Source organism: Anabrus simplex, chromosome 2 (genome assembly GCF_040414725.1).
Source record: "Anabrus simplex isolate iqAnaSimp1 chromosome 2, ASM4041472v1, whole genome shotgun sequence".
Taxonomy (NCBI): Eukaryota; Metazoa; Arthropoda; class Insecta; order Orthoptera; family Tettigoniidae; genus Anabrus; species Anabrus simplex.
The window spans coordinates 791076046-791098267 of record NC_090266.1 but is presented as its reverse complement, the minus strand read 5'-3'; the positions used below and the strand labels follow the sequence as shown (position 1 = coordinate 791098267).

Below are 22222 nucleotides of genomic sequence, written 5' to 3'. Positions count from 1 at the left end.
TACCGTCTGAGCCAATAACCTCGGCGCTAAGATTCGAATAGATCGATATAGAATTTAATTTCCTTAGATATTCACTTCAATTGTTGATGTTGATTTATTCTTAGAATTTGTGACACTTTGTGATCAGCTGTTGTGAACAGAATCTTCAACTTATTGCTACCGGTTAAATGTCCCACCAACTGAGATAGGGTTCTATCCACGGTGGGAAAGGACGTGTCTAGGGCAGGAAAGGAAGCGACTTTTGCCTTAAGTAAGGTGTATTCTCAACATTTTCCTGATATGAAAATGGGAAACCATCTCCAGGCTGCTGACGATGGGATTCGAATCCACCATCCACAAGCGTGGCAAGATGGCTCTGGGTGAGAGTCGTATGTGTTTCCTCTCTACCACAAACATACAGTAAATAGACTGGTAATTAACAGCTAGAGCTGAAGCTGGAAGCCACCATCTTACGTAACTACACTGTTTCAATGCATAAGTATAAAATAATGATCGAAATATAAATATTGGATGGGAAATAATGAAAAACGCATTGAAATTATAATAATACTGATTATTTCGGTCTGTTATCACTTTATCTTCATGTCTAGGAAAAGTGACTCTGATACATCGATTTACAAATGCTTAAAAATATTCAACCTGTTGACCGGAGATATATGGTGAAACCTGAGTCATCTCTCCTACATGATTCAAATGAATTTTCAAATTCGCTGATGAGATTGCGTTAATAATATGGGAAACATGTGGCCATTCCGTTAATAGCTGCTCTTAAACCACGTATTCTCTCTAAAATACATATCACAATGTACCTTCAGATAGAAGAGTCTCATACATTCTTTTAGTTATTGAAGGCCTTCTTGAAGGCGACTTCCCGAATATAAGTACCCCAAAGGCATTGGACCAGATATCCAGGCAGTCTCTGTAAAATAGGCTTTGAAAAATGTCAGGTGTCTTCCGTGAACTATACGTTAGGGAAATGACAAAGGAGCTCATGTCTCAGAGGGTAGCGCACAAGTCTTGTAACAAGGGCATCAGTGTTTCGTGTCCCGCAGCGAGCATGGTTTTCATTTCCTTTTTTCCCGTTACTGTGCCTCATTCTACGTATATTCTAGGTAAGGATATTCATAATGGTTTTAACGTTGGGAACATGAAAAATGTCAGGTATGCAGCTGGACATATTTGTATTTTCCATATTTAAAAATTATTTTTATTTCCTTTCTCTACCTGGCGAGTTGGCCGTGCGGTTAGGAGCGTGCAGCTGTGAGCTCGCATCTGGGAGATAGTTGGTTCGAACCTCACTGTCGGCAGCCCTGATGATGGCTTTCCGTGGTTTCCCATTTTCACACCAGGCAAATGTTGGGGCTGTACCTTAATTAAGGCCACGGCCTCTTCCTTCCCATTCCAGGGCTTTCCTGGCCCATCGTCGCAATAATACCTATCTGTGTCGGTGCAACATAAAGCAACTAGAAAATAAAGCATTTCCTATCTTAATCCGTTTACCATCGAGGGTTGGCTTTTTCTTCGGACTCACTGAGGGATCCCACCTCTACAATCTCCAGGGCAGTGTCCTGGAGCGTGGGACTTTGCGTCGGGGATACAATTGGGAGGAGGACCAGGCGGCCTCACCTGTCATGCAGTAAAGGGGCCTTGTGGGGTCTATGGGAATATTGGAATGGAAGGAAGAGAAAGAGGGAAGGAAGCTTCCCTGGCATTATGTTGGGTACCACTCCAGTATTTGCTGGAGGAGAATTGGGAAACCACGGGAAACCACTTCGAGAATGGCTGAGGTGGGAATCGAAACCCTTCTTCTCAGTTGAGCTGCCGCGCTTGAGTAGATCCCGTTCCAGTCTTGTACCACGTTTTAATTTCGTGGTAGAGCTGGGAATAGAATCTGGGCCTCCGAGGGTTGCAGCTAATCACACTAACTGCTACACCACAGAGGAAATGTTTCATTTCCAACGCAGTGTTCTTTTTTTCAGTTTTGTTTCTAACATTCGTGACGTTACAACTAATTTTACGTATAATACAGGTGGAATGAAATGTACGAAGGACAAGAAAGAGAAAGAAGCCCAAGCACGCTGCCAGAATTGAACCGGCGATCCCTTAATAGTCTTTGAATTCGACTTGAATATTTCTTGACTGATGCCGAATTTTTGCACCGGTCTCGTGGCACAGGTCACAGCAAAATGTACTTGATACTAAATTCTCTGTATTTTTTACGTCTATAATAATACAAGAGCTGCCGAGGAGAGCGTAGTGTTGAGTAATGATATTCAGAGCGTGAGTAGTGCGTTTGGATGCTTGAAAGACGTTATTCATACGTTCAGTCATGCTGCAATAGCGAGGACAGCAACTTGCTCCTCATCTTGTCCAGTTCACCTCAATATGTCATGACTATCGGTTTTTGCGATTTTTGAATGCCTGTATAACCTTTGGTGGTGCTATCTGAAGATCCAACCAACCTTCAGGCTGATGAACAGATACATAAATGCAGCAATGAATATATATATAAAATAAACACATTATGAATGAATATATAGATGGACTATGAATATATTGGCAGTGGTGTTGTATGTTCTTTTATTGTAAATTAGGTCTTCTCTTGTGTGTGATTGTTGATTTCTCTATTTTGTCGGGTGTCAAACAACTTAACTAGAGAACGCTCGTTTACAGCAGGCTTCCATTGTAGTGTTTTGAGGACGTACAGTGTCTTGGGGTTAACTAATTTAGTTCACATGTTGTGTTGACTCATATCAGTTTAATAACTTTCCGGATATTCGCGACGATGTTCTGGCAGTCATGTAGCAATTAATTTTGTTCGTCATCCCAATTACATTGTTTGAAATTACCCTAAGATTGTTAACGAAAAGTAATCTTAATTAGTGTCTCCTGCTGTATAATCTAACGAATGTATCAGCAGTGTCGGCACTTTCTGAACTGCAAAGGAATATCGTTCCGCTAAGCGCTGTGTTTCGATGTGCCGGCAGTAGCTCAAGCAATGTATCTGCGACTTCTCGACGCAGATTACTACACAAATCCTCGCGGGTGCAGACTGTGAAGGATCCAATTTTCTCGCAATAATTCGCGTCATCTGGCATCGACAGGTTGTCACTTCATCATATCACTTGATTCTCACGGCCATCAAAGCACAACTTGAAGACAGGACTGCAGCAGCCGCCCGCGTAAATGAAACCAATACAAATAACGATTCCTATGATATGGAGAATAATTATAGCTAATCCTAACGGCTGTACAAGTCATTTAAAGAACCGATATACATCACAGGGAGTAAAAAGTAAATATCTGCTCCAAACGACTTTTAAGATGGATTTAATATCGAATGAGCCTCTTAAGAGTAGGCTACAGCACAGAACCAATCCGTTATACGTCCTTAAAAAAAAAAAATGGTGCCGGGCTGAGTGGCTCAGCCGGTTAAGGCGCTGGCCTTCTGACCCCAACTTGGCAGGTTCGATCCTGGCTCAACCCGGTGGTATTTGAAGGTGCTCAAATACGACAGCCCCGTGTCGGTAGATTTACTGGCACGTTAAAGAACTCCTGCGGGACTAAATTCCGGCACCTCGGCGTCTCCGAAGACCTTAAAAAAAGTAGTTAGTGGGACGTTAAACAAATAGCATTATTATTAAAAAAATGGTACCTTATTTACACAGGCCCTATATAATTTATAATACTTCATTGAGTATTTACTATGTTTGGAATCATTCATTTCCACCAAGATTGCGAATAAGATTTCTATTCAAGTAAGTGGCATTTCAAGGGCGTTTGACTCATATAGATGAGCAGATAAATAAATAGATCAATAAATATCAATAAATAATTTTTCCCATCGTCGCCATAAGACCTATCTGTGTCGGTGCGACGTAAAACAACTAGCAAAAAAAAGGCACTTTACCCATTGTCGGGTTGTTGCTACCAGCATTTTCTGAGGAGCTCATTCAATTTCAGTTTATTGCATGCCACAGTGTTTGATTGATTGATTGATTGATTGATTGATTGATTGATTGATTGATTGATTGATTGATTGATTGATTGATTGATTGATTGATTGATTGATTGATTGATTGATTGATTGATTGATTGATTGATTGATTGAACAGAGCTCCTAATTTGCTCACCGCTGGCTCCTCCCACATTGTCACTACTCGACTGGTATTGTAGCCTCCCGCCGGCCCCCACGCTCTTGGCCCTCAATATTATTATCATTATTATTATTATTATTATTATTATTATTACTGGCATACTAGTGGTTGTAGAACAGACTGATCTAGTACAGCGTTTAAATACCATGTAGTCTAAATTTCGTACAAAACTTGGCGTATTATTAACTGAGGTTGAAAACAAGTGGACGACAGGTTTTCCGTTATATCTCTTGTGGCTTGGTAAAAGAAGAGAAATACGTTAGAGGACTTTACTCTGCCATTACACTGCCGCAGAATTCCCCGTGACTTTGTAGAGTAGGTGGGAATGACTTTAAATTAAGTAAATAAAATTCAGTTTCTAATGAAATGCGTAAGTTTAGATTGTTACATAGTTATCGGTGAGAATTTTCTATGATAGTTCTAGCATTTCCAAAAGCCCAAAATGCAGTGTAAATGCAGATCCACTACCTGACTTACATTTAAGCACGCTTGTAGCTAGACATACCGGCCCCATGGTGTAGGGGTAGCATGCCCGCCTCTTACCCGGAGGCCACGGGTTCGATTCGCGGCTAGGTCAGGGATTTTTATCTGGACCTGAGGGCTGGTTCGAGGTTCACTCAGCCTACGTGATTAGAATTGAGGAGCTACTGACTGTGAGATAGCGGCCCCGGTCTAGAAAGCCAAGAATAATGGCTGAGAGGATTCGTCGTGCTGACCATACGACACCTCGTAATCCGCAGGCCTTCGGGCTGAGCAGCGGCTGTTTGGTAGGCCAAGGCCCTCCAAGGGCTGTAGTGCGATGGGGTTTGGTTTTTGGTTTTTGTAGCTTGACATGACTGTTAATACATTGACAACGGCCACATGACGTCAAGGTTTACGTGGAAACCGGGTCTCAGGAAAGTGGCTTTTCTTGTCCAAAATCCCTCTTGCATTGAGCAGGATTTACACCATGGCCACTTTGGCGGAAAACCAAAGAAAATAATACTCTGTTACCATGGCTCTATTGACTAGGTTTACAATACTACTTGGACAAATATATGACTACACTTTAATATATAAATACGGAACACTATGCGAGTTGGCTGCGTGGTTCGCACTTTATAGCTGTTAGCCTGCATGGGGAAGATGGTGAGTTAAAACCCAATTTCGGCAGCCCTGAAAATGCTTTTCCGCAATTTCTCATTTTCACACCTGGTAATTGCCAATTCTGCATTTTCAAGGCTACGGCTTTTCAAGGCTTCCCAGTCCCAGGCATTTCCGAACCCATGGTCGCCAAAACCCTATAGGACATGATACGACGTTGAACCACTTGCAAAAAGAAATTCCCAACTGTACGGCAATGGAGGCTGGTTATTGTTCTATTGGTGGTACCAGCTTAAGTACCAATTCAAACGAATTTATACATTGAGATACTAATATAAACATTTACAATAATCCGTAATGAAATTTTCTTAAATTTCCAGTTTTAAGAAATGTATTGAACAAATGAACAACCCCTCCAGGCAAAAATGAAGAAGACATATGCATGACCTACTCGCCATTAGTGTGTGCTCGAAAACCTCGAACGACACCATCAAAATAATGAGCTAATATGTACGGTACTGAAAATAACACATGCTTGCCTCACATACGAATAAACAACGGATGAATCAATCATACAACCCATATATTTGCCCACATAATTCCTCTATATCCAACATACGCGGGAACTCAATGCCCGTAGCCGCTAAACTGAAATTTGCAAAATGCCTTCCCTTCAACTTCAAGGCTACATAACACACAAATTCAAAATTGGAGGGAATATCTCCTGCACCCTGTATGGTTACACACACAAATAATTTAACGCCGCTATTCATAAAAACAAAAAAATCACCAGAAAAGATAACAATTTTGATATGTTTGCTTGCATTCTGGTAGGTAAAGGTGAGTCACTAACTTAAATTAATGAAATAGATCAAAATTAATTGAAAAAATCCTAGATTGTTACATTATAAATTGAGAAAGATGTATTTCTGCCCCTAATACAGTTTAAAAGCGGCTAGGCGACTATTTTAACACAAGAGAACGAAAAATACCGTGTTCAAAAGGTATATTAGTCGTCAGATACAGCGACAAAATCGCTATATTAGTAACGCTGGGAGTTGTGATTGCCATATGCAGTACTGTGGATTTTTTAGTGGTTGAAATATAAATCAGTTTTGAGATGTGCTTGCGCATGCTGCACTCTAGGGGATGAAATTGAAGCGTTGCGTCACGCGGCCATTGGCACACTCTCAGCCCTTAACAACACGTATAATACCCAAGCCAAACTGAGTCAAGCAGTATTTTGTTCAGTTTCTTATGTTCGGATGCAGTGCCCGTGAGATCTGTCGCACGTACTTCGACAAGCGCCGACAGAGCGCATGTCATTTAGCAAGCTCGTTCAAATGAGGGCAGAATAAAATATACATTCACGTTCTTAAAATTTATATTTAGTATAAACTGTTCGTGGAAGGAAAATTATCTCATAATCTTTCTTTTTTACATCGGTAGCACACCGGCTCTACCTCACGAGCCGCCCCTGCGTACGGAAAAGCTTATTTATATTTTACAATTGTATGCACTAGATGTTCAAATTAATCAGTAAGTGACATGTGCTATCAATCTTCGCTGTACGGAGGAATATTCGCTCAAATCCTTCACCTCTGGCTAAAGATTGTCAACATTTGCCGACAAGCGGCGATCTAGCAGGCCACAGCAGGGGTATAATGTTGTTGTCATGGACTTCAACGACATAACAATAAGACAGTCCTTTTTGGATATCGGTGCCAAGTGTGCTAGGATGTCAATGTAACCTTGAACTGGATGTTCTGATTGGAGTATCCGTTTACCTATACAAAATATAGAATCGTATTGAGTTAATCATGCCAAAGAAATTGGTTTAGATGATTGCATCTATTAAAGCATGCATGAGAATAACGTGGGTAGGGCCTGTTAATTAATCCTCCAGTCTTTCTATAGAGGCGAGATGTTACTTCAGAAAAATAACCCGCACACAAGTGTCCGCCTCCTAATATATTGTGACGGTTAACGCCATTTTAATATAAGACCTTGAGAGGAGCAAGCTAGCCTGGCTCCAACTGTGAGAGCCATAACCGAATTAGGGCCCCGCCCTCTCGCCATTGCAAACAACCATTCGGAGACTAGTCAGGTGCACAAGGCTAGCGCCTCTGCCACCACTATTATATTCACTCCGTGTCTCTCGGTGGTGTGAGAAACGTATAGAAAGGTGAACCCATGGCTTTCCAATTCCAGAGAACAAGAGCGATTATTCCCTATCTGATGTATCTGGAAGGACCGGGCTCACTACATAAGACAGGCCAGATGAGCTTCAGACGGTTTTCTTCCGCCAGCAATTGATATGGCTCAGTTTGGGTTCCGTTCTTCTAGTGATTCAGTCAGCGAGAGAGTGTTGTGAAGGGACTGGACTGCTGTGGAATACTGGAGCAGCCAGTGGTCCGTGCCGACGAAATGCTGTTTGTGAACTGACGGCGACTGCGGAACAGTGCAGCTATTCATGTGGCACTGTGGTTGCGTGCGCACTAACTGTGGAGTATGTAGTGGCTATGGTTTTACAGTGATTTTTTTATCTGAACTGTCCTAGGGTCTAAGTGACAGGTGCAGAAGTACGTGTAGTAAAATTTTTTTAGCTTGTAAGTGTCAGAGCGAATAACTTGTGAGAGTAAACAGTCAGAACAGAGAGAGTGAGGGCGGTAAGTAGAGTAATATGCAGTTTTGTAAAAAAGAAAACAATAGTGTTTGTTGATCAACCTAAAAAAACGCTACCAATTGTGTGTTCATTTACCACCCCGCCTTCACGTTACAATACAAATTCGTGCTATTTAATACTTTCGCAGTATGCACTTCCCTAACTTAAACAAAAAACATTGAATTTTATAAGCTTTTTCACCGAAGTAATATGATAGGCCATAATGAACCAATTATGAATGTGTGTGTGTGTGTGTGTGTGTGTGTGTGCCAAGCCCGTGTCACGTTTCTCTACGGGGTCAGGTGGGAAATGAGATGAAACTTCATTACGACTTTTTATGGCTGGATACACTTCCTGACATCAACCTTATAAGAAGAGTTAATGGGATGAAATGAATGATGTGATATATCATGGTAAGAGGAAAGAGTTTGCGAGCCGGTGCCTGCACATGGTCTTCACCTGTGGAAAACCACCAAGGGATCTGCTTGACTTTCCCATCCGACGGACGATGACCATCAACAGCATAATATGGGCTCTCTCCATATGAACACTGCGGAAAGATTTCTAACTAGGTCCAGGCTCTTGGCACGCAATCTGGTCATTAGCAATTGTATACCACTACCTGTCTTACCCTTTCAGATATCATTCTGACATTCTTTCGACCAACAGGACTCGAACCGGCTAACCACGATGCCTGACCATATTAGCTTCATGGCTTAATGATCGTTGCTACCAGGCGGCCTGAAGAAAATTTAAGAATCTATTTATATTAATTGGAAAGTGTGTAGAGGAATGTATAAAAATATCACATTTTAAAGTTTAATTAAAAATTTCAATCTTCGCGGATTTCTGGTTCTGATTTAACTAAAGCACATTAGAATAAATAAATAAATAAATAAATAAATAAATAAATAAATAAATAAATAAATAAATAAATAAATAAATAAATAAATAAATAAATCAGTAAATTGTGCAATAACATATGTTATAGTCTAGTTTTCCTCGAACATTTGGTGCACATCAACGTACTCCATTTCATATGGTTTATGGAAATATATTCACATTCCCGCAAAGTGGTGACACGCAGTTACCTATCTTCATTAGTGATGGTCACGAAACGATACTAACTTTGAAACTTCAGTTTTATCAACATATCGCAGTTCTGGCCATGAGTTCAATTATTTGCTCAGCCAAGCTTACAGGCGGCTAAAGACGTAAATTCCGAAATGTATTACCAAAAAGATAAACAAATACATTTGTATGAAATAATCACTGGAAATAAGCACTGCCGCATCCGTAGAATTAGGCACATATTCAATTACGCAGAATAGGCTGTATAGTTTAACTTTATAAGTTTTGAGATTACCTTAAAAGGTCTATGAATAAAATACATTAGCCACCCGCTTGAGAATGAAGGTAATCTTGCCCCACTCTACCCTGAATTAAAATGTAATTAATTTAATCTTTCACACACTGCATATAAAGTCTAAAATGTATAATCCTTTTTATGTATTGGTAATTGTGTTGCATACAATTTTAATGAATCTGACAACCATATCTTAACACGTACGTGGTGGCATGTACTGTCGGCGGTAGACGCTTACGTACTAATTGGTATATGTATGCTTTCCCAGCAGATCTGGTGGGTAAATCGATTCTAATGGTACGACTCTGGAAGGAGTATTTTCGTTTTACATATTCAGTTTATAAAATCGAGACACTCTCAACCTTATGGGAATATGTTGGAAAAGATAACGTAGTACAATAAAGTAATTATTTTGCACACGGTTGTTAAATATAAAAATCCTAATCAGTAAGATATTATGAACAAAATATCTTTTACTGCATATATAATATGTCATGCTACGTAGATTCCGTAATTACTATTTACATATTTGAATAAGCAATGTTGTTCCTGAAGTTTCGGAAAAATGAAATAAATAGTATATGAGATGCAACATTACACTTCTGTCAGTGCAGTCTCTTCAAAATAACCATATTTAGAGATGGTTTGTGATGAATGAATAATTTTTTAGAAATCCTTTTTAACACACGGCATTTTGCAGAAATTCGCACAAATGTGATTGAAGTTAACTTTAGTCATCTTCATTGCTTTAAGGGCGTTTTCTCATAGATGAGTTTTATCACTTGTCTATAGGATATTCATGTTTGAAAATACGCGTTCGATAGGAGAATTAGTTCCGAAAAAAACTGCAGTATGTATGTATGTATTGAACACCTTTTTAGCCTATCAGCACATAATATCGACCGAGCTCGATAGCTGCAGTCGCTTAAGTGCGGCCAGTATCCAGTATTCGCCAGAAGTGGGTTCGAATCCGACTATTGGCAGCCCTGAAAATGGTCTCCCTAGGATTCCCATTTTCACACCAGGCAAATGCTGGAGCAGTACCTTAATCAAGGCCACCGACGCTTCCTTCCCAACGACCTCGATAGCTGCAGTCGCTAAAGTGCGGTCAATATCCAGTATTCGGGAGATAGTGGGTTCGAACCCCACTTTCGGCAGCCCTGAAGATGGTTTTCCGTGGTTTCCCATTTTCACACCAGGCAAATGCTGGGGCTGTAGATTAATTAAGGCCACGGCAACTTCCTTACCACTCCTAGCTCCTTTCTGTCCCATCGTCACCATAAGACCTCTCTGTGTCGGTGCGACGTAAAGCAACTTGTTGTAGCTTCCTTCCCACTCCTAGCCCTTTCCTATCCCATCGTCGCCATAAGACCTACCAGTGCCGGAGCGACGTAAAGCAACGTGAAAAAAACCAACATAATATCGTTTGCCTGCTAAGTCGGTGGCAACTATGAGCGCTCTTACATTCTCAGGTTTTCTTCTGGTTCTTCGTTACTAGCTGACATGGCTACGGGAAAATAAACGTTTGGAGAATATGATTTATAAAAATTAAAATTCGAAAAATCAAAACTTTAAAGTCATCAGGCTAGATTATCATACTGGGGTGAATTTCCTTCAGATATTCAAGTTGTACGGCCAAGTTTATTTATAGTATTGCTTGAGGGGCTGAATAAAGGAAAATACACCGCAAATAAAACGGCGGCTCTAAAACGTTTAATGTAAACGACGTCGAAACTAGTTGCCGTTAGCTGATACTGTTTAATGATTTATAATTCTCAAGCACTCACGAACTTCTCATTCACATACCGGCTGTATCACTATGACAAAATCTGTTATTTTTGTGAGAGTGCAACATGGGAATTAGCTTTAGAGTTGAATGGCAGCTTTGGAATTACACAGTATTTTCGTGTACTCATTCTGATATGGTGCAGCTATTTCCAGGCACATTACCAACGGAGGGGAGCTGGTTGTACCTATTTTACCACATACCAGCCCTCCTGTCATTCTTGAATTCCTGATAATACAGGGAATGGAACCCGAGACCCCGAGAACGGCAGCTAATTGCAGTAATAACGCTATGAAAGTGGACAGCCTTCGAATTAATAAATGTATTTACTACGAAATGGGTCCGGCTCTTTGGCTGAAAGGTGAGCCTACTAGTCTTCGGTTCTAAGGAACCCGGGTTCGTTTCGCGGAGGGGCCGGTGATTATAACAGTGTAAAGTTAATTCCAACGGCCCTGGGACTGAGTGTTTGTGCTAGTCCCAACATATCCATCTTCATATTCACACAACCCATCACACATAATAATAAATACATCCCTCCACATAGGGTTAGCGTCAGGAAGTTCATCCGGCCATAAAAGACGACCACATCCAAATGTGAGACACTGTTCGCACGCGCGACCCCATCAGTATGGGAAATGTTACAGTTACATTGTTCACACAACCATTAATTTGATACCAAACTTTTATATATGAAATAAGGTGTTGCAATGATAATTATTTCACCATATTTACAGCTGAGATTCAGACTGTCGACTGATGCTTGCGCGGTCAAACACGTGGAGGCTGCTTGCAAGGTCAAGAACTATGCGCGCGCCCCTCATACTGCAGCATACATATCGGAGAGTAAATATGCCGCTTCGACGGCCTCGTTTGCATGAGAGACGCTGTATTTATTGTTCTCCTAATTTTTCCATTTAAGAACAACGTACAATATCATGAAGAAATTCCATCTTTTATTGTAGCCCGCGTCATCATATTTTATGCTTAATAATCTTACTGAATAATAATAATAATAATAATAATAATAATAATAATAATAATAATAATAATAATAATAATAATAATAATAATAATAATAATAATAATAAGGTATCGATAAAATGGCCATATGGAACTTATTCCTTCTTTTCGACGGTAAACGTTCGTAACTTTGACTCTACTCTGGCTGTTTATAAAATATAGCTTCATTTTCCCTCTTTCTGTGAGTGCTTTCTTGTTTATCATACTCGATTTCCGTTAACAATATGGAAGAAGACCAATCGGTACACGATATATTTCTCATCCGTATCACGAAATGAGGTCCTGGTTTGTTTGGAATTAGGAAAGCCTTAGCCTTCGCTAAGGACTAAAACTTGTCACTTTTGAGGCGCTTAGTACTGAACCCTTTTAGGTCCTTCGTAGAATACCTAGCATCCTTACCCATCGGCAAATCGGAATGATATCTTTCTCTTGATACGTCTACGGGTTCTTTGTCACTTGCTTGGGTAAGACGCGGGTTTGAGTGATTTAAAACATTTTCTACAACGAGAGGACTCCAGTTAAAATGAATGAATATTTTCTTATCATAAAATTGAAATCTAAGAAACTTGCTACATTTCATCACATTTAAATAACGAACTGAGTCTTTTCCGTTAAAATGTAATAACAATAATAACGATGGTAATAAATTCAACTGCCTGAGGGGCATCCTTACTAGAAACCACTGTCTTAATTTAAGAATGAAATAAAGAATGTCGGGAGATCCCTAAGATCGCTTTCCATGTGGGACTACATGTACTACCATGATGATTCTTCATGATCCAGCCCCCGTAACACGAGCTCTAGACTCTTGGTATAATTAAGGCAGTCCAATCGGTATGTGCCACAGAGTGGTTGTACGGTATGGACCCTTATTTGAATCGATGTGACCTGCGACTATGTCATGGGCCAACATCTAACTTAATGATTTACGTTAAAGTCATTCAGGATGATGGCCGCAAGGAAAATGATGCCATAATGGCATATGGCCCTAATCTAAGTCACTGAGGTTGATGACCCCATGGCCATCCAAACTTCTAAGAGTTGAAGGCTGAACGCAATTAAGTTACAGTAGTTGATGACCAAGGTTTCCACATTAATAAATCCCCAGTACTTCTGATGCTCAACAAATCAAAATCAAAACAACAACAAACGCTCACAACACTTGTTGCAATAAAGTCCCTTGCAATAGGACATGTCCCCTTAATCGTTACGTTAGTAAGTTGAAATGTCCCAGCGAATTAAACTAAGATTTCCAGTTCGTCACTTGGTTTTAAGCTAATTCTCAACATACTATTCCACTGAATTTAATACATTAATAAATTAAGTAATTTCATAATCCTAATTAACAACAAATTTTATCTATCCCGGACGAATGGTTTCTTTAAACTCCCCAACTATTTAATTACATTTTTGTTATCACTCGGATATGGTTATCAGAAACATTCCTTTGACGAAAATGTTGATCCAATATTGTTTATGCTCTAGGTTTTCTTCACCGCAGCTAAAAAGCGGATTAGATTTTCATAATTACCAGTACCATTTATTTATTTCATGACGTCACTCAACAAGTTTATATTATAACACCAATAATCATTAAGAAACTATCCTGGATAATCCTAATGTTACATCCCACAATCTGCGTAACTTTATACACAACGCGAAATAAAACAACCCATGTAAAATCGCTTATAATGCCTACGGTTATCTTTTGGACTAATTCCGGCCAATCCTTCTACATGATTTCAGGTCCATAAGACCCAAGTGCCGTAATTCACCCCACCCAACTCTACGGTGGATGGACTGCTGCACTCCATGTGCTCCACAAGTAAGACCTTATATCACAGGAACCTACATTTGTGTCTTGGAAACCAACAACAACACAACACAATCGTCCATCAAGAACACTATGGATTTTCAGCCACCGTGACATTCAAATTAAAATAATCGCAAAACTTTGTACAACCCTGAACACCAAACAATATCACTACTGATTCTCAAATTTTGACTTCCCCGAAAATGTTATTTTTTTTTTCAACATAACGCACCATCGTGTGATTTCCGTCGGTTCGATAATAATGAATTCAAGTCTCTACTAAAACGACTCTCTTCTAAAATAACGAAAAGTAATTCCAAGCATTTACTACAAATGGCACATCACAGTTACAGTTTCTTTCTAACAATAAACTGGCTCGACCATCTAACAACTGGCTTGAATAACGGGAACACGAGCCTCCCTCGATATCTGTTAACAATAACACACTTTATCTTGACTTGCATCAAATTAAAACCTCGCATCGGTGGCAATTCGCATGAAACATAATTATTGACCCACATAGATTATGCGAAGAGGTTTAATTTAAAACGTGACGTGAAATGTTCTTAACCACCACGTTCCTACATATTCACGTGGAATCCTAACTGTAGAACGACCCTATTCCCGTAAAATTACATTACACAAAATAAAGCCTGGGGTTCCGTGCCATGAAATTCCCGGCATAAAGTATCTTCAACATTACAGGATTTCATCACACTGATCCACATCCCTTCCCATCTTCGCAAGACTTATACCACTTGCTATCAAAAATTCTCTACACGACAATAAAATGGAATATCCCCCTTGGGTGACCCACTATCTTGTTATGTAAAACACTCTGTGACAACTAACCATCTCTCCTCGCATATCTCAGATTGACAACACAATATTTTGAAACCGATAATCACAACTCGACTTACAAAAATCTTTACCGTTATTTTCCTCCCATCATTTGAACAAATCACACCGGTCTCACCTCATAACCTCCCTTGACAAACTATTTACAGCGCCGAACACACGACGGTGTGCCTTCCGCACCAGCTGACATTCCATCACTATCGCGCACTCGATCTAAATGGTAAACCACGGATTACACTTACAGGAAATTCGTCTTTGCACTAAACAGAATTTTCTTTGATACATTAATATCTTAACTTTGGCAAACAACAAATATAAGAAATAAACGTAAGGAAATGATACATTGCTCTAGACATTATATTCGTTTTACAACCATCAAATCTAATACTGTACAAACATTTCGCTAGCTGGTTTCATGACTTTCCGATTATCCAAGATACATAAAAAATGACCATTTTGTCGTATTCCTCTGACTTTTTCGATATAAAATTGTGACCAAAATGCGTCACAGATACACAAATAAAATTGTGACATCAAGAAATAAATAAATGCACTTTATAACAAAGGTAAGCTACATACCTGTAAGTCGTACGTCGCCACACATCTTAACAGGCCCACCAGTCTCTCTGATTCTTTATCTAGCCATCTCGACAGATAGTGGCTTTACAAACGTATTCTTCCTTTTTATTTATTTTTAACATCATTCACCTGAAAATAATGACATAAGCAAAAAATTCCCTTCACACGTTCCCCTTCTCGCGAACCGAATACGTTCGTCCAATCACCAATTATACTAGCTAATTTAACTGCAGGACTTCGGCATTATAATGACCGTCTGTTCCCTGGACGTCAATTTCCATGACGGTTCCACATGGGAATACCGTTAATTTGACTGACAATCTCTCTCCACTTAGAGATGATGTTAGATACCTACCTTTGACCAAACGTCTTTCCCTTGGCACATCGTTCTTTTATAACATTAACTCGCCACTCCCATGCCATCTACATTTACCGCCAAATGTTTACATATACTTCTTCCACCCCATAGAAATGAAATTATGGCTGATCACGACATAACACATAATTGCTTATTGTAGTAGCGTTATTGGTAATAAGCATTTAAGGGTTTCTCTTAACCAACTGAGTTGTTAAATTACCTCATAAGCTAGGCACTACATTTTCGGTCGATGTAACACAGTTCAAATGAACAGGCGCGTCTTTCGACAATTTTACTTCTGGAGCTATTTAGCTGTCTAAAGCCCTTACCATTAATAACCAAATTGTTTCACTTACGATTTCCTTACGTTTACTACGGCAGTTTCGTCGCCAATTCTTCTTCAATTGTACTTTTATTAGAAAATTAGATCTTCCGTATCCCTGCACATTCTGCACGTGCGGGTGACGTAACTTCCCTAGCGTGAGAATGAGAATCATCACCTATTCTCCAGGTGCCGTCTCTGGTCAGAGCTAAAAAGTGCAGCTAGAGCCCCTTATGACTTGTAATTTACATGGGATCTCAAATAATGAATTTAGGACTCTGGCTCTTATGACTCAAAAGTCATGGGTTCAGTACATTTTGCAGAAATTGAATGACAGGAATCAGGAAGGGTAATATAGGGTGTTACGAAGGAAGGAACAATGGTCTGTGAAAAGGAGACTCTCCAACAATCGTTGCTTGTAATACTGGAGAAAAGCAGAAATTGTCACGTGATTACCGTTTCTTTTGAACGTTGCGCTAGTACATCAAAGCTTTTCGGCTGTAAGAATGGAAAATGGTTAGGATTGGGAAGTTAGTGACCGTGGCCTTAATTAAGGTGCAGCCCAGTCATTTGCCAGGCTTGAAAAAGAGAAACCACGGAAAAACCATCTTCAGGACTGCCGGCGGTAAGTTTCGAACCCAACATGTCTTGAATAAGAGCTCACGGGTACCAGACACTAAGTGAATGGCTAGCTTACTCTGTACATGATGGCCTATTGGGGTATTCAAGCCCATATGCTTCCTGACAATCGCTGACAATGAATAAATGAAAAACAGCACTCTCCTTCTGCAACACAATATCTATATAAATAATTAAAAAATATTATTATTTATTAGGATGTAATGTCTGGCATATGCAAGGAAAACTACGATAAAGGAAGAAGCGGCTTCAGTGTCACCTAAATAATTTCCTTACCGCAGATTCGTTTAAGTTCGCAAGATTTTGTTCGTATTCCATTTTAAGCATGCTAGGCACAAACCTTGCTGTATCTCACCATTACAAGCCGCTGCACAAATGCTCTATTTTACCTCTTAGAGACTCACTACCAGCACTGGTTTAAAAGCACAATAATATTTCACGTAGGTCCTTTGGAAATTGTTGAGGACTTTCAAAACAATTGAGCAATGCGCTAAACCATGGAGTGTAATTGTAGCTGAATCGCGTGGAGGCTGCTTGCAAGATCAAGAACTACGCGTGCGCCTGCCGTATTGCAGCATACGTATCGGAGATTAAAATGTGGTATTGTTATTCTGTACCCAGTGATAAGTGTAACAATCTCTCAAATCTTGAGTTGTCGCCATAAGACCTGTCTGTGTCGGTGCGAAAACAAATAGCAGTATATATATCATGTGCAGATTTGTATACCTGACTTTCCTTTGTTTATACAGCGATTAGATTTTCATTAGAGTACATCAAATTAAGCGTGACGAAAATCCAGTAAGCATCATTATTAACTGAATAAATATTTTCAATTTTCATGCGAAAGGTATTGTAAAACTGCTCAAATTACAGTTAAGCCATCTTACTACTTAGCTTTTAGACCTAATCCATCGTGTAAAATATTCATATTATGCGTTCCATTACCACTGCGCGCCACGGTGCTAAATATGGCAGACATTTATTATCCATGGTCAGTTGTTTTACTTCAAATAATACTCTCGTTTACCATCAGATACTGGAAAGGTGGCCGTATGAAAGATAACAGCCAGATTGTTCAGTTGGCATCTGGATGCGTGTCAATGAGAACGGGGCCTTATGAAAGCTGAAGATGGCGCATAATTCCAGTCCACGAGCCAGAGTAAATGACCAATGATGGTTTAAATCCCCGACCGGGTCGCGAATCGAACACGGAATCCTTCGAGGCAAAGGTTAGTATGCTACCCAGTCAGTCATGGAGACGGACACAAAACTCCTGGTTCGTTATGAAGGAACCTCTATGTGTGTGAGTGAAACACACTTTTTTCATTACTTTGCAAAGAAACAAGACTCTGGACTGTTCAATAATGAATCGCACCGACACAGATAGGTCTTTTGGCGACGACGGGATAGGAAAGCCCTAGGAATTGGAAGGAAGCGGCCGTGGCCTTCATTAAGGTACAGCCCCGGCATTTGCCTGGTGTGAAAATGGGAAACCACGGAAAACCGTCTTCAGGGCTGCCGACAGTGGGGCTCGAACCCACTATCTCCCGATTACTGTATACTGGCCGCACTTAGAGAGACGTAAAGCAAACTGTAATATACATACAGTACAATCATAATAAAACTATTCATAACACTATTCAAATTATGACTAATTTAAATCCTTCAATTTTAATACACTTACTATAATTACAATCCCAATTCTGAAAATATTATACCTAATCATCAACCAAGTCATAAATCCTAAAGTTACCGGTGTTTCTTAAAGCCGATTGAATTTTAAATGGAGTTAATAATAAACGAGGCCAGCAATATGATTTCTGCCTAGAAAGGAAATATGCGTTTACAACTTATACTTCCGCGTATTTCAGGAGTTATTTCTCTTCCAAAAAAATTATGGTTTGAACGTAGAATCCGTAGCGATGATCACGAGAGGTGTATAAAATTTGTTAAATTCTTGAAATGAATAAATTTTCCTGTATGAGAGCTCATAACACGCAAGGGTGAACATCTTACTCTGCACGATATCCATCCATTTCTCAGCTTTCACGAGGGGGCAGCATTTTATATTAGCTGTTAGGTTATTCTTCTCTAAACATCGTTGCTCCTACTTTAGCTGCTAAATTAAAATTCTAGTCCAATGTGCACCGGTTCTAAAACTGTATAATCCTGTATAATCCTGCTTCTAGTGGCCCTTAATTTACCGTGGAGAATAAAAGGATCTGCCTAGTTACCGACACAGACTATTGATCACGCGCATGTACATCTGATCCCCATCATTTACTCAGAGGATCAAAGTCCTATCGGGGCCATGTTAGGTGATTACGTAAACGCATCCACTCCTCGCCATGAAAAATTCTTTCATTCCTGCAGAGGGTCTAGTACGCTTCAACTCAACCAAAAGTCATTATTTAAATTTATCCTCATGCAATCCATCTCTCTGTTCATAAATACTGCAGTCAAAAGGTAGGAAGTATTGTTTTAAATGTATTTTATTTTTTGCGTATGTCCATACTTCTGTATATTGTGAAGTACGATGAAAGGAAAAACCCCATTGGGCAACAACCCCAAGCGACCGCTGCTCAGATCGAAGGCCTGCAGATTACGAGGTATCGTGTGGTCAGCACGACGAATCCTATCCGCCGTTAATCTTGGCTTCCTAGACCGGGGCTGCTATCTCACCGTCAGAGAGCTCCTCAATTCTAATCACGTAGGCTGAGTGAACCTCGAACCAGCCCTCAGGTGCAGGTAAAAATCCCTGGCCGGGCCGGGAATTGAACCCGGGGCCTCCGGGTTAGAGGCAGGCACGCTACCCCTACACCACGGGGCCGGCACAGAGAAAGAAGCCGTCAAGTATTTGGTTCCGAAACAGCACGTAATCATATAACGATGTCAATAATGGATTGGGTTTTCTGAAACGTTCTAGATGGCAGGGGTTGTAACAACTGATGGAGTTCGGATAAATGAATTCTTATCAAAGTAGATCCACTTTCTTTTTTCATTAAATTATCTGAATGGGAAGGATTGGGCTGGCATACAGGCAGGGAAGAAGTCATCCAAGTGCTTTTTCAAAGCGCTTAAATTACCGTATGATTTAACCTTTCAAGGAATTCTATAGGGGAAGAGGAAATCAGCTGGCGTAATGTGTGACTAATATGGTGGATGAGACTTGACATCTCAGTCAATCTCACACGAATTTTGTTCGCTGATCAAAAACACGTGAGGCTTCACGTTGTCTTGGTGGAATTGGACCCTTGTGTTAAATGATGCACTCAGTCGCGGCGAAAAGGACACTGCAGACTCCTCGGGGCCGGGTGGCCCATGGCTTGTGATGGGACCACGACTGTTTCTTAATTCAGTAGCAAAAGAGTGATTTTATATATTGATAAAGCTACAACACACAACACAGTATTATTTTTATTCTTTCTTTCTTTCTTAATCTGTTTACACTCCAGGATAGGATTTTCTCTTGGACATTAATTTTATTACAGAGGGTTATTCCAAAAGTAGGCCGTCGTAGTTTAGAGATTCTTTCGTCGATAGGAGTACGGTAGTTACTTCAGAAATAATATGGGTTTTCCAACCTGTTCCTATACTAACCATGCCTTGTTGCCTCTCACAACAATCAACAAGGCTTTTGAAGTAATTAACCAGTTATGAGAACCCAGTAGTCAGCGAAGTTGCGATAACAAAAACATCTTCCGGATCTAGGCTTTAAATACTCAAGTCTCGAGCCTGTTTATAACTCTCGGCAGTTAGTGTAGGTATGTAGGCCTACGATTGACGGTTGAGTTGTAAATAGTAGTAAATTGTTTGGTTCTAGGAACGAGAATATTTTTTTAATATTGTGACGGTCAGCGTGTGTTGCTTACTATAATTTGAATATGCATTTCTTGTGTGTGTGTGTGTGTGTGTGTGTGTGTGTGTGTGTGTGTGTGTGTGTGTGTGTGTGTGTGTGTGTGTGTGTGTGTGTGTGTGTGTGTGTGTGTGTGTGTGTGTGTGTGTGTGTGTGTGTGTGTGTGTGTGTGTGTGTGTGTTTTCGTACCATATAAGTGTATTACTTGAATTCCTTCTGATCTGAAAAATAAATTGTGTAACTTTTTCCTATTATTATTATTATTATTATTATTATTATTAATATTATTATTATTATTATTATTATGGTTGCTGTTCATTGTAATAATATACAACCTTGTACTACGAAATGAATTTGTGACCTTCTTTATCAGGAAACGAAGGGCCCATTTTTAATTATTGCGGTGGGGGTAGTGGCGAGCTTCTTAGCTCCGCTACCTTATGCACTGTAATTGACTCAAGTAGCTGTCATTCGTATACTAATTGACCATCTGATTATGAGAACTTAACTCGGATTGGAGAATGTCTTTCAGATCTCATGGGATATAGACATAACATTCTTTTCATGAATAATAAATTTCTGACTTTACAACTGTAAATCAATAACTCCCTTAATACATGAATCCCAATAATGTGAAACGAGACTGTCAACGCAGAAAATAAGGAATATCGCTTTTCTTCCCATTTTGGAAAGCAAAGACTGTAGTAGTCACGCGAATTTACCCCTTATAAGCACCAACATTTCACTTTCTTAACAAAATTACCATTAAATGCATGTATTTTGGTCTTTAATCTATATTCCATATCAAGTTACTTTTAGGTATTTCAGATTAGCTTTTTCGAAATAAGTATTGAACGAATTGCATTTATCGAAAGGCAGTCTTTGTTATCTAATCTACACCGCATGCCAAATGTTTCAAACCCGTTTGTAGTCCTGCACTTAACCTGCAGCAATCAGCTCATTGATCGGCTTTTCACCTCTTTATTGGTTAGAAATTGAGTTCCTTGGAGCCATTCCTACACAATACTGACAGGGAATTCCTCAGAAGCTGATAAGTGGTCTCTTTCAGAGCTTGTCTTATGCAAATTAAAATGTAGCGAACTACTACACTTTCGTCAAACACAGTATATAGTAGCAGGAGGTTCCTAATTGTTGCACTGAATGATGTTGTTGAGTGAGCGCGGTTAATACTCCCCCGTGAGCTCGTCTTGGCCTCTTGTCTGCTAATGGGTTTGCCGCCCTCAATCTCGTGTCAATTACAAGGCAATCAGAGAGTTCCGATTGGCTGTGGTGAGCTGAGCCCCCTCTCACTTCTGTATGGACTTATTTCTCACCTAAATAAAACTCTCAAGTTGTAAAGAAGAGGAACATATAACAGAATAGAAATTTGTACATAGCAACTAAGAGTGTGACCTTGTTTCATGAGAATCTTGTCCGGCTCCATGGCTAGATTGTTAGCATGCTGCCCTTTGGTCACAGGGGTCCCGGATTCGATTCCCGTCAGAGTCAGGAATTTTAACCATCATTGGTTAATTTCTCTGGCACGGGGGCTGGGTGTATGTGTTGTCTTCATCTTCATTTCATCCTCATCTTGATGCGCAGGTCGCCTACGGGGGTCAAATCCAAAGACCTGCAGCTGGAAAGCCGAACCCGTCCTGGGATCTCCCAGCACTCCCATACGCCGTTTCTTTTCATGAGAATCTTACATTGGTGATGCACT

The 22222-nt window shown here is 40.0% G+C and overlaps 1 protein-coding gene across 1 annotated transcript in view; it reads left to right on the top strand.

Moving 5' to 3' along the window:
* Positions 1–22222, top strand: part of mtt (mangetout) — a 1300850-nt gene that overhangs the window by 494863 nt on the left and 783765 nt on the right. The window lies entirely within an intron of this gene.